Here is a 10,427-nt window from a genome sequence, read left to right as displayed (position 1 = left end):
ATTTTCTTCCATGTCAAAAGTTATCAACAAATCAGAGATACTTGGAACATTTTAATAAACCACTTTCTTTTATTTCAATAGTTTATGATTTTCAATGTATTTATTATCACAAAATACCTGACAGCTGTTCTGTCTCATTTAGATTTTGCAAAAATAAAATTAAGATAATATTTATGAAGTCTTTTAAGAGCCTTGTTATAGAGATTTTAGGTAAATGCTTCACCGTAGTTAGAAGAAGCTAAAGCTATCTACTAAAATGCTACAATATTTATTTTTTAATTGTGGAAACTTGAAAGCTATTTTGTTTCTATTATAATTACAAAGGTCAAAGACAAATTAAACTTATTTGCTAATGTTTGGGTGTGTGTGTGTGTGTGTTAAGATGAATATGTTATCTTATATGGCAAAAGGAATTTTGCAGTTGTGATTAAGTTAAAGATCTTAAGATGATGAATTTGGCTGAATTATCTGGGTGATCACAAGGGTCCTTGTATTAGTCAGGAGATTATATATATATACATATATATGTATATATATATAATTATTAATTAAATAATTTAAAATGATGTATAAAATATATCACATTATTATTATTGATATATAATTAATATTTATAATTAATTTTAATTATAAATTAAGCATCTTATATATAATATATTATATAAAAGATACTTTAAATATCTATATCTATAAAATAAAAAAATTGGCTTATGTGATAATGGCAATTGAGCTGTCTAGACCTGGGAGAGCCAATGGTATAGTTCTAGGCTGAGTTCAAAGGTCTGAGAACCAGAAGAGCTGATGCTGTGATGTCCATTTCAATTAAAAACAAAGTTCGAAGTCAGGAGAAAACTGCTGCCCTAGTTTGAAGAGAGACAAAGAGAATTCTTTTTTAGATGTTATTCTATTCAGACCTTCAACTGATTAGACGAGGCCCACTCACTTTGGGGGGGGGGTAGTCTCTTTACTCAATCTATGGATTCAAATGCTAATCTCATCCAGAGACACACCCAGAAATTATATTTAACCATTTATCTGGGCATGCTGTGACTCAGTCAAGCTGACACATAAAAGTAGCCCTCATAGTTCTTACAAAAGGGAGGCAGGAGGGTTAATCAGTAGTACATGTGATTGTGGAAGCGAGAGATTGAGTGAAGGAAGGAAGGAAGGAAGGAAGGAAGGACATGAGCCAGCACCAGAAGCTGAAAAAGACAGGGAAATGGATTCTTCCCTAGAGCCCCCAGGAGGAGCCAGAACTGTGGGCTTCTTATGAGATTGATTTCGGACTTCTGACCTCCAGAAGTGAGATATCAGATTTGTGTTGTTTTAAGGCAGTAAATACTGATACTTTTTTACAGAAACCATAGAAAACCAATATTATGTGTGTTTATGTATGTGTGTGTGTATATGTATGTGTGTATGTGTGTGTGTAATATAATTAGATATTAATTATATGTATAATTCTGTGTGTGGCATATATAGTTTAATAGTAATCATATATTAATATATAATATGATTTTATAATTTAATGTAAATTTATATATGTACATATAAAATTATAAAGATATGTGTACATACATGTAGACATGTATATATATGTGTATAGATGTGTATATAGTATATAGATGTGTGTGTGTGCATGTGTGTGTGTGTATCTCCCCACATTTCTTGTTCTTAAGACCCTTTTTCTATAAAAACAAGGGTCAGCTTTCCTCCTCCAGGGCATTATTATCTGTTGAAACTTCTATTATTAATATTCTTTATGCCGATTTGGATGCCTTTAATTACCATAAGTGACTCTTAATCTCACAAAACAAACTGAGGGTTGCTGGGGGGAGGGGGTTTGGGAGAAGGGGGTGGGATTATAGACATTGGGGAGGGTATGTGCTTTGGTGAGTGCTGTGAAGTGTGTAAACCTGGTGATTCACAGACCTGTACCCCTGGGGATAAAAATATATGTTTATAAAAAATAAAAAATTAAAAAAAAATATTCTTTATGGACCATTGGAAGTGCTTTTCACTGAGAGAAGGGGGGTTTATTTATTTGGGATAATGTATGAGTATGAAAGAGCACAGACACAAATAGTTATTCCAAGAAGACTCCTACTATTCAACGTCGAGTTTCATTGGCCTTGGTTTCTCTAGGCTAAGGCAGGAAACAAAGATCAGCAGCTCTCGTGGCAAATTACAGGTTGAGACAGTCTGACTTGCAGGCCATCCCAGACATTTTTTCCTCTGTATGCTTTCAAAGAACAAGGCCAAGGTATTTCTGGATTCTAATATCAAACTCCTATTAAAATGAAAAGAATATGATGTTCAGGTTTCATTTCCGGCAGGAACAAACTCTGATAATATCTACAGAATAGGTTAAGCTTTCATTTGTCTTTCTAGGTGTCCTTGATTTTGGAGAATTTTTAGGCGATGATTCGTAGTGAATTGGTGGTGGGGTAGCTGAAGGCTTACTTGTGATCAAGGCATGTAGGAGACTAGGTTTGAAGCCTGCTTACTTGATCTTTGGGTGCCTTGGAGGGTTTACTCAGAAAGCTAAAGTGTTCTAAACCCTCACAACAGTCCTCCGTTACAGTGTGCTCACATAGGCTAGCCAAGTTGACAGATGAATATCCAGGAATTCTCAAAACTGTTCGTTAAATCAGTCATCGCTTAAAATTAGCCATTGGAGAGTACACTACAAAAATTGGCAAAAGCTACAAATCAGAGTTTGTGTTAACCTGCCCTTAGAGAATAGGTTTTACCTACTCATCACTGTTTATTTTCCTTCATTTCTTAAAAATAATCTTTCTCCTGGTGCTCCTGGGTGGTTTGGTTGGTTGAGTATCTGACTCTTGATTCCGGCTCAGGTCATGATTGCAGGGCTGGGGGGATGGAGCCCTTAGACCAGCTCTGGTCTCTATGCTGGGCATGGAGCCGGTTTGGGACTTTCTCTTTCCCTCTGCCTCTCCCCAGCTCCCCTTCCCCCATCACTGGCTTTCTCAAAACAAAATGCAGAAAACAAACAAACAGAAAAATATTTTTTCTGTTTTCCCCAAGCAATAACACCATTCAGTCGGGGACTTTGGGTTTCTCTGTGGTTTCGTCTCCAACCACTGCTACTTCCTCCTCTCAAGCCCGACTCATCCAATATGCTGAAGAGACGTGGTGCCTAGGGCCCAGGATACTTTCAGAGGCCCAGGAAATGCTTAGTTTCTTTTTAGTCAGGTAAGTGATATGAACATAGTAATTATCAAACGTAAGAATGCATTCAGCCTGGATTATATTCATCTACCTATAGATGTAGTTATAAAAGATGTTTTACATTTCTTTTTTTTTTTAATATTTTATTTATTTATTTGACAGATCACAAGTAGGCAGAGAGGCAGGCAGAGAGAGAGGAGGAAGCAGGCTCTCCGCAGAGCAAAGAGCCCGATGCGGGGCTCGATCCCACTGGGATCGACCCGAGCTGAAGGCAGAGGCTCGACCCACTGAGCCACCCAGGTGCCCCAGATGTTTTACATTTCTTATGGAGAAAGGAGACCATGAGGGCAAAACCTTTTACGGTTCTTCACAAAAGTCAAAATAGAGTCCTGTCCATGGGCCCTCTCCAGCCTCATGGCCCAGAGCTGATGGGGAAAGAAGTGTGTTCAGCTACCCTCTCTTACAAATGATCGCCAACATGGTGTAATGTCTACTAGCAGAACCACTGGAGGTGTCTTTGGCAGGGGCAACAGCATTGCCCCTGGAAGCCGGATTTAGCCCCACATTTCATGTATCTCTCCCTGAGTATATTTGTTTTTGACTAATACAGTCCCACCATCTTGGATTGTGATTCTTTTCAAAAACATGGTAAAGACTACCAAACCAGTATTTGGGTTCCAATGAATAAAACATCTGCTGCCTCTGTCTTATAGTTCATATTCCTGCTCAGTTTTTTGCTAAACTTGTAATCATTTAAGTCAATAGTAAGAATGTCAATGAAATCTCCTTCTTCCTTTTATATTTTATGGTTTTTTTCATATAGAAGTTTCCACAGGATTTAGGGTTCTTTTTTGTTTGTTTTGTTTTGCTTTGTTTTTGTTTTAAAGTGGTATCCTATCTTTACTAAAGTCTTAATTGTTGGACTTCATTTTAGGGTTCATTTATTAGGACTATCAACTACAGCTGGTAACTCTGTGGTGGGCTTTGAGAGATATTGAGGACTTCTTTCTCAGTAATATCTGGCCCACAGGCCTACTAATAAAGCACTTGAAATAGTCCTATTAAAATGATTCTTTCTGGTCACAGTCTTTTTATCTGTAATCAAATCCTTCCTTCAGTCTCCTACCTGCCACTCCTTCATTTCCCCATCCCTTCATCCATACAAAGATTATATCTCAAATTTAATGGTCAAAGAATCACCAGAGGAACTTATTAAAGTGGAACCATCTGGGGCCCACCTCTTAGAATTCCCACTAGTAGGCTTAGGGTGGAGATTCAGGAGCTATATTTTTGCTAGGTCCTACATGATGCAGAGGCAGACTGAGGGGAGCTGCTTTAAAATCTTATTGGCTTACACAAAAATGAAGCTTTATTTTCCTGGTACTTCACAAATTGCAACAAGCCCAGAACCAACTGTTAAAAATGAATAAAGAAGACAATTTAGGTGATGCAAACAAACTTTATTTTAATACTTCATGAAGTGGGCAGTTTCTGTTCTCAAGAGTCCAGAAGGCTGCAAAATGGGGCAGAAGGCAGGATTTTTTTTTATTATTAGATAAAGAATAAGGAACAAGGAAGAGAAAAATAGAAACCAAGTAAGAAAGCAAGTATAGAGCCCTGAGTTGACTTGGCATTTGGGGATTAGCTGATGTTTCTGGTCGAGCAGAACATTTGTGGAGACGTGAAACGTTATCTAAATTTTGATTTGCTGACAAGGCACCATGGTCAAAATTGGCCCAATCCTGGGCCTAGAAATTTATTTTACACAAGTTAAAAGAAATTTAGAAGACTGGGGAGGAAGACAATGGAACAAAATAATAATAGGTGCCATTAAAGCATAGCATACAATATACCTGGTATTTAACACCTGTTACTTTTTAATCATCCTAACAATTCCAGAGGAGAAGTGATTATGGTCATCATTTTACAGTTAGAAATGGAAACTGAGAAAGATGGGTAAATTGCTTATCTTTTCACACTGTCAGCAGTTGAGACAGAATACAAATCCAAATGTAATCCCAAAGTCCTTGCTTTGAAGAAGGGAACAAATCCATCTACTGATCTGATCCCAACTAATGGCTCAGGTCATTTCTCAACCAACAATTCTCAGCTCCACATTGAACCTACAAGACATAAACCAAGTCTCCAAAAAAGGATAGTGTATGCTTGCCTGTTTAATTGTTCTCTAATGCTTTTGATTAAGAAGTTTTGAGCTCCTTATTTTGATTGGAACCCAAAGGAGAATGTGTCCATCCTTGGGCTTTTTGAAAAGGCAAGTTCCTCTATTTCCTGGGCAGGGAGTTGATTACATGGACCCATCACTGGCCACTGTTCTCTGCTCGACCAACTCCAACAGGTCAAGCCACCACCAAGTCTTGCTTAAAGCTCTTGACTTGGCTCCTACACTAAACTGCTATAATTTATTCTCTGCCATTCCTAATGCAGCCAGTGAGAGGTTTTCAGAGTATAAGTGTGCTCATCACTGTTGCTGCCCCTGACTCTCTCCCCTTTTTACAATATTATTTGTTTTAAAGTACTCTTGCTATTAAAAAAAAAAAAATGTAGTTCAGAGCACAGTGCATAAGCCTGCCTGTTCCTCTGTATCCATTCTATCTCCCGTTGCTGTATGGCTTCATGCTTGTCTTACCTTCACTTCAGGCCATACTGCTGCTTCCACCAAATTTCCTTTCCAACCTCTGTCCCTCTTCAGCAGTGTTGCAGCAGGGTTTTTGCATTTGCTTTTTCTACATAGGAAAAGCAGGTGTGCTTCGCTTTTTTCATTGCTTGGTTGCCCCCACTTCCTCTTATAGATCTGATAGAGCCTAACCCATGCATCACTTCTCTGATTTTCAAATTTTAAAACTATATCCAAATATATTCAATTAAATGGGAGGATCATAGCAGAGATCATTTGGAAAGGTTTAGTTGAAAGCAAAAATGAACTTTCGGGGCTTCATCAAGAACAAAAACTTCTGCACAGCAAAGGAAACAGTCAACAAAACAGAGAGGCAACTCATGGAATGGGAGAAGATATTTGCAAATGACACTATAGGCAAAGGGCTGATATCCAAGATCTATAAAGAACTCCTCAAATTCAACACACAGAAAACAGATAATCACATCAAAAAATGAGCAGAAGACATGAACAAGCACTTCTCCAAAGAAGACATACAAATGGCTAAAGGACACATAAAAAAATGTTCATCATCATTAGCCATTAGGGAGATTCAAATCAAAACCACATTGAGACACCACTTTACACCAGTTAGAATGGCCAAAATTAACAAGACAGCAAACAACAAGTGTTGGAGAGGATGTGGAGAAAGGCGAACCCTCTTCCACTGTTGGTGGGAGTGCAAGTCGGTGCAGTCACTTTGGAAAACAGTGTGGATATTCCTTAAGAAATTAACAATAGAGGGGCACCTGGGTGGCTCAGTTGTTAAGCATCTGCCTTCAGCTCAGGTTGTGATCCTAGGGTCCTGGAATCAAGCCCTGCATTGGGCTCCCTGCTCAGCGGGGAAAGCCTGCTTTCCCTCTACCACTCCCCCTGCTTGTGTTTTGTCTCTCTCTGTCAAATAAGTAAATAAATAAAATCTTGGAAAAAAAAAGAAAAGAAATTAAAAATAGAGCTTCCCTATGACCCTGCAATTGCACTACTGGGTGTTTATCCCCAAAGATACAGATTTAGTGAAAAGAAGGGTCATCTGTAGCCCAGTATGCATAGCAGCAATGTCCACAGTTGCCAAGCTCTGGAAAGAACCAAGATGTCTTTCAACAGATGGATGGATAAAGAAGATATGGTCCTTGTATACTATGGAGTATTATGCCTCCATCATAAAGGATGAATACCCAACTTTTTATCAACAAGAACTGGACTGTAAGAGATTATGCTGAGTGAAATAAGTCAAGCAGAAAGAGTCAATTATCATATAGTTTCACTTACTTGTGGAGCATAAGGAATAACATGGAGGACATTGGGAGATGGAGAGGAGAATTGAGTTGAGGGGAATCGGAGGGTGAGAGAAATCATGAGAGACTGTGGTATCTGAGAAATAAACTGAGGGTTTTGGAGGGGAAGGGGATGGGGGTTGGGTGAGCCTGGTGGTGGATATTACGGAGGGCATGTGTTGCATGGAGCACTGGGTGTAGTGCATAAACAATGAATTTTGGAAAACTGGGAAAAAAAATGTTTAGTTGAAAAGAATTCTTAAAATGCCCCAAATCCTAAGAACCTAATGTGCTAGCTAAAACTGCAGTTGCTAGATCCTTAACTAGCTTTAAGACTTACACTCTATAATATGGTAGCTAGAAGTTACTTAATTGAACACTTGCAATGTTGTTAGATCATATAGATATACTATAAGTGTAAAATATACACCAGATTTTGAAGACTTAGTATAGAAAAATGAAAAGAATGTAAACTATTTGATTAATGAATTTTTATATTGACTGTATGCTCAAGTGATAATATTTTGGATATATTGGGTTGATATATATTTCTATTGGACAGATTGCCTTCAAAAAATGCTTAGGTTAATTAAGAAACAACCTTTGGATGACTGAAGAATTTCTAAGTAATGAACAAATACAAAACACTGGTTAGAATTATGATTTACCTTAATTTTTCTAAGGTCTATAAATTAACAAAATATGAAAATTCCTTTGAAATGTATTTTATACATGTGTATATTTATATGTCATACTTCAAATTATTTAAGTGGCATGAGATGACTGTTCACAGAGAAAAAGGACAAAGCAGTTCTTGTTCTTTTTTCTCTAATCTCCAGTTTTCTCTTTTTTCTGGAGAAAAAATATTGGTCACTTGTGTCAAAGATAATAATATAAATGGCACTCCAGAAAAATAGAAATATATGTACATGCTAATGAATACAATTTTCTCTTTTTTATTAAAAAAGTTATAATTTATCAAGATGGTAAATTGAATATAATGTATATTTCATTTTGTTCAACATATTGATGGGTTAATTACAATTTAAAGATACAGTTAATTGTTTTAAATTTATCACTTGTGTGTATATTTATATATTTGTGAGTACTTAATACATACAGAGTTACATATACAAAAATTTTACCACAAGTTGTTAAACAGTGTACACAAGGAGTAAAATTAAAATTTGCGTCTTTTTTTCTTTCTTCGGTTAAGTGACTAACCTCTCCAGACTGGGAGGGGTTCCTTGTGTTCCTTGTGTTCCTCAAAGATTCTGCTAACACATGTTTAAGTGAAAGAGTGGTACAATAAATGATTATGGAAATGCTTTGTTTTTAGGATTCTTTACTTATAGGAACTTTTAATTTTTACTTATGAGCAGTCTAGGCAGGTTGTTGGCTACTGTATTAGTCAGGTTGGGCTGCTATAATAAATACCACAGACTGGATGGCTGAAACTATAGAAATTTATTTCCTCACAGTTCGAGAGGCTGGAAATTGGAGATCAAGAGGCCATCATGGTCTGTTTATGTTAAGAATCTCCTTCCTAGTTTATAGACAGCCATCTTATCACGATGTGTTCCCATGACCTTTTGTTGGTTCATGGGCACAAAAAGAGAGAAAAGAGAGAAGTTGAACTTTCTAGTGTCTCTTTTCTATAAAGACACTAAACCAATTGGATCAGGACACCACCCTATGAGCTCATTTAATCATAATTACTTCCTTATTCTTAATACAGCCACACTGTGGTTTAGATTTTAACATATGAACTTTGGAGAGGGGGCACAGACAGTTAGTCCATTACAGGGTACCGGGTTAATATGTAGAAGCCACCAAGGCCAATTGCTTATTTCGGTCTTTCATTAGATGCAGTAACCCAAGCATATCCACTTCATTTTAGAGTGGTTACAAATCTTGTAAGAGTTTCAGTGATTTAATTCTAGGGTTTCCATTAAAACAGGATGATTTCCATTAAAACGAATGACTACCTATGCAGACAGAACACACACAGAATTTCTCAGCTAGTTACCTTCTTCCCCATGCTGCAACAGTCTAAGCCCAGCCACTCCCTTTCTCTTACCAGAAGAAGGAGAATGCCATGATTGCTCACCTTTTAGGAAAGTCTCCAAGCCCTGCAGAGACCTGGTAGAGACTCCCTTGAATACCCGTCATTTAATTTTGTTTGGTGATGGGTTAACTTCAAAAGAAAAACTAAAAATTGCCACAGAGGTTATGTTATAACAGATCTGAATTTACTCCTGAAATATAAGGCACTCCTCAAAATTAACTCTGTTCAAATGGTGAAATTAATTGTCCATGTTCATATCTGCCAGCTAGCAAAAGATAAAAGAACAAATATTTACACTAAAAGTAAGAATTTGGCCTAGACTAAGACTTCAAATGCTGTAGTGTTTCTTATGTTCTGCAGAAAACCTTATGAAAACAAGTTTAAAAAAACTATATGCTTTTCTATTACCTGAAGAGATAGACATAATAATAGAGTGTAGCAAAAAATGCTTCAGGGTATTATCCATAAAGTACAGTTCAACTGGCAGTGATATTGACTCAAGATTGGTGAGGTAATTTTAAGAGCATTTCCAAGGATTTTGCAGTGCATGTACTGCCCACCCACATCATAATTCTGATAAGACTGTAAAAATAAGAAATGGATAGAGACCAAATGAACTATAAGGTATTCTGATAATTGTTTATCCTAAGAATGGATTGAGCGTCTTCTTGGAGTCTCTGATATAATAGATATACTCTGTCCTAAAGAATGGCATCCCGTTATTCAGTGTGATTTCTCGGAACTGGAGAGTTTCAGTTGTCATTTTTGTAAATAGGACCATTGTACATGCAATTAATTAAATGAGGTCATACCTGGGCAGGGTCAACTCTTTTCTGATATGACCCATGTCTTTATAAAATGGAGAAATGTGGACACAGATATACAAAAGGCAAAAAACATTATTTGAAGATGAAGGCAGAAAGAAATGAATGCTTCTCTAAGCCAAGAAACACCAAAGAGTACTCACTGAACTGTCAGAAGCTAGGAGAGAGCCTTGGAACAGTTTTTTGTCACAGTCCTCAGAAGGAACCAACCCTGCTGACATCCTGATCACAGCCCTTTAGCCTCCAGAGCTGTGAGAGAATACATTTCTGTTGGTCAAACCACTCAGTCTGTGGTACTTTGTTATGGTAGCTCCAGCAAGCTCCTCTATCAGGGTCTTAGTGTTTGTTTCTTTTGCTGACCAGTTGGGCATTCAGGGGCAGGAGTAGCTTGACCT

This window comes from Mustela nivalis (assembly GCF_964662115.1).
Source record: "Mustela nivalis genome assembly, chromosome: 1".
Lineage (NCBI taxonomy): Eukaryota > Metazoa > Chordata > Mammalia > Carnivora > Mustelidae > Mustela > Mustela nivalis.
The sequence above is the reverse complement of the archived record's forward strand: the minus strand, read 5'-3'. Positions refer to the sequence as shown.